The sequence below is a fragment of the Oratosquilla oratoria genome, chromosome 15 (genome assembly GCF_046742065.1).
Source record: "Oratosquilla oratoria isolate Oo_2021 chromosome 15, ASM4674206v1, whole genome shotgun sequence".
NCBI classification, from domain to species: Eukaryota; Metazoa; Arthropoda; class Malacostraca; order Stomatopoda; family Squillidae; genus Oratosquilla; species Oratosquilla oratoria.
Window position 1 is genome coordinate 23,745,224 of NC_134791.1, and position 6,517 is coordinate 23,751,740.

The window sequence follows — 6,517 nt, forward strand, 5'->3', positions numbered from 1 at the left end:
AAATAGTTGTTTAAAATATTACAAATTCCTTCGTTTGAATACTCAAGTATGACCGTCAGCAGATAATAGTGGGCTAATGTGATTCCTAATAACTTTTTTATCTCTAATGTAACTGTAGAGCTCTTTGGGATTCTCTTTGGATTTATCAGCGATATTCATTTCGTATTATCGCTTTCGTTTTTTTATTGTCTTTTTTAAGTCTCTCTGTATTATTACATAACTTTGATAGTCGTTAGGTGCACCCGAGCACTTATATTTATTATAAGCCTGGTACATACACACACACACACACACACACACACAAACATATATACACATTCACAAAATTACATAGAACGAAGAGTATCTCCCAGAATAATAAATTTATCCAAATATATTGAAAAAATATTCCTAGATCTGAAAAAAGTGTCAAACCGTCTTACATTCTTTGGCAGTAACACACAAGACGTAAAAGAAGAATAATCAACAACACTCGACCTATATAGGGAGCAATGAAATATTTTCTACTACATAAAGGGTCTTGTTGCACTGCTTCTGACCCAGGGCAGTGGGCAGGATACAGGTATGATCCGTCATCCATGAGGAACTAAGATGATAGGGAGGAAATGGAGATGGATGGGAGTGGGTACTTGCCCTTTGACTTGGCTACCTCCTTTTTAAGGGGGAAAAAGCCCTTGGTATATAGATAGACATAAACAGATGGTGGGTATATTAGATAACAAGTGAGATTTAAAAGGAAACAAATTGAAATGTTTTGAATTTCGCTAGATATACTTTCTCCACTTTTTATTTTTCCTTGTCTTGTTTATCTGTTTGTGAGTCTTTTTGTGTATCCATTCATTTATTTGTTGATTTAATTATTTCTACTATCCTTTCGTATAATATTCTTTTTATATGTCCATCAATTCATCTATCGTGCATTCATTTATTCATTCTATTGATTATCTATTTCTGTAACATTTGCATATGTATTTCTTTCTTGATCTGTTTCTTTTCTTTTCTTTTCTTTTTCTTTTTTTGCCATTTTATTTATTTGGTTTATAATTATATTGACCTATTCCTATGTATTTATCTATTTGTTTATTTACGTATTTGATTATTATTTATTAATTTATCTGTCTATTCATTGTCATCCGTAATTTATACATTATTCTATTTTGTATTTGTCTGCCTACATATTCATTTGCTCACATAATTATGTATTCATATATATATATAATATATATATATATATATATATATATATATATATATATAAGTCTAAATAAATATATTCTTCTAAAAAACGCTGTGGAAGTCGGGGACAGGTGGTATTACGGTGACACTTTGTCCTAAAAATATTCTTGAAAAAGCGCTTGGGTAAGTCGGGGTCAAGTGGTATTCTTCTTCGCGTTCTTCACCGCGTTCTTCTTCGCGTTCTTCTTCTTCTTCGCGTTCCTCTTCTTCGCGTTCCTCTTCTTCTTCTTCTTCTTCTTCTTTGCGTTCTTCTTCTTCCTCGCGTTCTTCTTCGCGTTTTTCTTCGCGTTCTTCGCGTTCTTCTTCCTCGCGTTCTTCCTCGCGTTCTTCGCATTCTACTTCGTGTTCCTCTTCGCGTTCTTCTTCCTCACGCTCTTCTTCGCGTTCTTCTTCGCGCTCTTCTTCGTGCTGGGGATCCCGTGTTGGGGTTCCGCCCCGAGGCCGAGGTCGAAAGGGAAAACGAGGGATTAGAGCGCGGAAAGCTGCGGCCGTAGGCCGCTGTTTGCGCAGCCAAGCCCCCGGCGAAGCCGGAAAGGGCGAAGCCCGCGGCTTGTGTGTGTATATATATATATATATATATATATATATATATATATATATGATATAAATATATATATATATATATATATATATATAACACTGGGGAACACACTTTCGGTTGCATGAGTTCTGACACTTGATTCTGGTAGATTTGAGGTCACAGATTCTGAAAATGGCATTCGTTTGTGCAGATCAGGTCTAGTTTTGATGCTACGCGGCAATTTACATATCAGGTGACATGTTCTGAAAATAGCAAAGGGAGGTAATAAACATATTAGTTTACATTCATCAAATACTATTCTTAATTACATCAGTGCGTCAAATATAGATTTGTGTGTGCATTATTATTTTATTTCATTAAAACAATAATTTTATTTCTTTTCCAGGTGTGATCATTCTGTAAACAGTGTTGACTTCAATCAAAGGAAACATGGCCTCTATAGCAAGTAGAAGGAAATGTGTGACGTGCCCGGATTCATTCTGCTACATTTGTGGTGCATTGACAGCTCCAAAGCAAAGAAGGAACATTAGTGAATTTGTGAAGAGAGCTTACTTTTGCTACTTTAAAGTGAAACTTGGAGATCAAGACAAACCATGGGCACCGCATAAGGTATGTCATTCCTGCGAAGAATACTTGCGTCAATGGACTAAAGGAAAAGACAAAATAACATTCGGTATTCCGATGATATGGCGTGAGCCACGGGACCATGTCACAGACTGTTACTTTTGCGTGACTCGTGTTGCTGGTTTCACTAGTAAAACTCGTCATCTTATCACATACCCTAGTCTAGATTCAGCAATCAGGCCTGTGCCCCATTCAGATGATGTTCCAAAGCCTATCTTCACTCAACTTGCTTCTGTTGAATCTGACAGTGAATGTGACACTGAGGTCACAGAGGAGTCAACTAACAGAAATGACTTAGATTTTGCAGGCATATCAACAGAACCGGAAACATTTAGCCAAGCAGAACTCAATGACTTAGTTCGAGATCTGGGTCTGTCTAAAAAGCTGTCAGAATTGTTGACTTAACGGTTAAAAGATAAAAACTTGCTGAAAATAGACACAAAGGTAACATTCTTTCGCAGCAGAGAAAAGAACCTCTTACAGTTCTTTGATTCTAAATTTGACTTCGTCTACTGTTGTGATATTCCTGGATTAGTCACCGCGATGGGAGCTCCAGGTTATGATTCGAAAGAGTGGCGCCTCTTTATAGATAGCTCTAAGCGGAGTCTGAAGTGTGTTTTATTACATATAGGCAACATCTTTGGCGCAATACCCATAGGACACTCAGTACACCTGAAAGAAAAATATGAACACATCAAAACGGTTTTGGAGCTACTCAAATATGGATCATCTGTGTTGATCTAAAAATGGTAAATTTTTTGCCAGGACAGCAAGGTGGGTATACAAAATTTACTTGCTTTATCTGCCTCAGGGACAGCAGAGCCAAAGACAGACACTAGATTCAGAAGGAATGGCCAGTTAGGGAAAGCCTCAATGTTGGGAAAAAGAACATCATTTATGAACCCCTAGTGGAAAGTGAAAAAAAAAAAAAAATTCCCGCCCCTTCACATCAAGCTGGGCCTTATGAAACAGTTTGTCAAGGCGCTCGATAATGACAGTGACTGTTTTAAGTATCTGTGTGAAGTGTTCCCTGGTTTAACGCTAGAAAAACTCAAAGCAGGTATTTTCGACGGCCCTCAAATTAGGACGCTGATTAAAGACCAAGCCTTCACTCAATCCATGACTGATGTTGAGAAAAATGCATGGGGAGCATTCGTTTCTGTTGTAAGGAACTTTCTTGGAAACAGGAAATCAGAGGACTATAAAGAGCTCGTTGAATCTTTGATGGAAATTTTTCATGTGTTAGGTTGCAACATGAGCATTAAGATGCATTTCTTGAACAGTCATCTTGAACTGTTTCCGGCAAAATTAGGGGACGTGAGTGATGAGGAAGGTGAACGCTTTCACCAGGATATCAAAGTCATGGAAGACAGGTATCAAGGTCGCTGGGACATTCACATGATGGCGGACTATTGCTGGAGCATTCAGCGAGACTGCACTGAGAGGCGATATTCAAGACAGTCCATTAAACGCAAGTTTGTGCCTGAATAAATCTGGCATAGTTCACAAAAGCAACTGATGGATCCAAAATATGCTTGTCAAGGTAAATAAAAGTAATTGAAAATTAATTCTACGTGTTTGGTAATTCCTCTCTGTGTGCTGGTTTAGATTTTTAGCAGTAGTATATGGTAGTCTAACTATATAGAGTAGCAAATGGGAGGTAACTCACCGCAACAAAACTAGACCCGATAGAAAAAAACCGGTGCCATATTTGAAATCAGTGACCTCAATTTACCCAGAAACAGGTCTCAAAATGTATGCAACTGACAAAAAGTTGAATTTTGTTCCCCAGTGTAATATATATATATACATATATATATATATATATATATATATATACATATATATATATATATATATATATATATATATATATATATAATCAGATTGGTGTGATAAAATATTTGCTGCCATAGTTCATTAACTTGCTCTCTCTCTTTCTCTCTCTCTCTCTCTCTCTCTCTCCCTCCCCATCTCCCTTTTTCTCTCTGTTTCCTCTCCTCTTTCTCCTCTCTCTTTCCTCTCTCTCTCTCTCTATCTATCTATTCTCTCTTCTCTCCTCCCTCTCTCTCTCTTATCTCTTGTTTCTCTCTCTCTCTCTCTCTCTCTCTCTCTCTCTCTCTCTCTCTCTCTCTCTCTTCTCTCTCTTTCTGCTATCCGTCCATGAACTTCCCGGCCTGGAAGGAATTTGAGCAATAATTCTCGTTCTTAAAGAAAACTTACGGTCAGGTTGCCTGGGGGCACATCTCCAGAACGTATTGTATAATTTCTTTTTACCTCTTCGGCTTATTTTTATATTTATTAATTTTTTTCGGCCTCACGTAAGCTGGAATAAACCTGAGTCAAGTAAACTTGTTCTCTAACTACTTGTTAGTTCCCAGCAAGTAGCACATATATCAGACTCCCAAAGATAAGGGTTATCATACGTTTTCCTACGAAAAAAAATACCCAAACTCCTGACCAAAGGTATTAAGGAGCCTACGCCACGAGGCGCTGAGTAGCCGCAACCGAAGCCGTCACCTTTGCCCTATTATGTGCTTCAGGGACTGTTGGGGGCAGGTAACAGTCACTGCTGGGAATCGGAGAGGAGTGTAGGATTCGAACCCACAACTAAGCGAATGCGGGACCATCACGCTACCGATTATGGAACCAGTGTACCAACACATAAGTTAAATTTATTCTTATAAATATAATATTGGATGCTTCACTTGTAAAGTTATCTGAAAAGTTAGCTGACAACTTCATTTATCATAATATCATCTCATTTCTATTTGAACATCAATGTTGTTATACGAGAATTTACTAATCTATTATCTATAAATAACTAATAATGATAATACGTGACTAATAACTAGTAATAATAATATGTAACTAATAACTAAGAATGGCCAATATCTATAATAATAACTAATTTTAACTATCTAATAATGATAATAATAACTAATAAAAGTATAAAAGAAAATAGACATGTTGACATCTCGTTATCTAGGCTCATACTCCGTTTTCTAAATAGTTAATTCTCCTAATTGCGTACTGACTATTTTCTCTAATCATTATCTATTATTCTTCATGTCCTGTTCTTTGTTTTGTTCTCTGTTATCTTATTTTATTCCTTGCACTACATTCGTTGTTCCATATTGGTTCTTCTACCTTTATTACGTTTGACTGAAATAAGTGTGTACATTGCTCTCATATATAATTACGTACTCTGCACTATGCTGTATGCGTTGTACATTATACAATTATACAATAGAAAAGGAAATAACTAAGAGATTCATTTTGATAAAAAAAAGGATCCAAAAAGTAATTAGAAGACATGGAAACATAGGTACGACTGTAAGTAAATAAATAAGTAAAAAGTACAATCGATGTGCAAATCAGTAACGGAGTATATATATATATATATATATATATATATATATAATATATGTATGTGTACATATAGCTTTAGGTACTTAGGGTCACATGTGGCAGGAAAGGGAGGAGTGGAGGTGGAGGTAAATTGTATATTGAGAGAAGCAAATGCCCTTGGGGATTAAGATGTGTAATGAGAGACATTTGGGAAGGGGTGATTATGCCGACAGCACTGTATGGGGGAAGAGACATTAAAAATAAGAGAGGAAGATTTTGAATGTGTTTTTAGATGAAATGTCTGAAAAGTATGATAAGGGTTACATGGTTGGATAGAGAGAGAGACGAAGAGGTGAGGAGAAGAGTGGGGATGTTAAAGGAGATGGGAGAAAGGGTTGATGAAAGAGTATTGGGATGGTATGGACACATAGAAAGAATGAGTGAAAAAAAATTAGTAAAAGAAGTGTGGAAGGCAGAGGTGGATGGAGTTAACATGAGGGGGCGACCGAGGATGAGATGAGATGGATAGGGTGTAAGAGGCGTTGAGCAAGAGGGGGTGTCTGTTGAGGAAGGAAGGGAGAAGGCAGAAGATAGAGGTGAATGGAGAATTATTGTGGATGATACTGTGATGCATGGAAGGGAGTGGGTGGGGGATAGAGGTGGTTAGAGAGTGGTTATGTTTGAATGGTATTTTGACGTAACCCGAAGGGATTTCTTCCCGTCTTCTCTCTGCATAAAGAGACGGAGAGGGGGGTCGCCGACTAA

The 6,517-nt window shown here is 37.3% G+C and overlaps 1 pseudogene; it reads left to right on the top strand.

Annotated features, from left to right (window-relative positions):
• The first annotated feature begins 2,167 nt into the window (after nt 1-2,167).
• On the top strand, nt 2,168-3,892 carry LOC143033016 (uncharacterized; annotated as a pseudogene).
• Nucleotides 3,893-6,517: the final 2,625 nt, after the last annotated feature.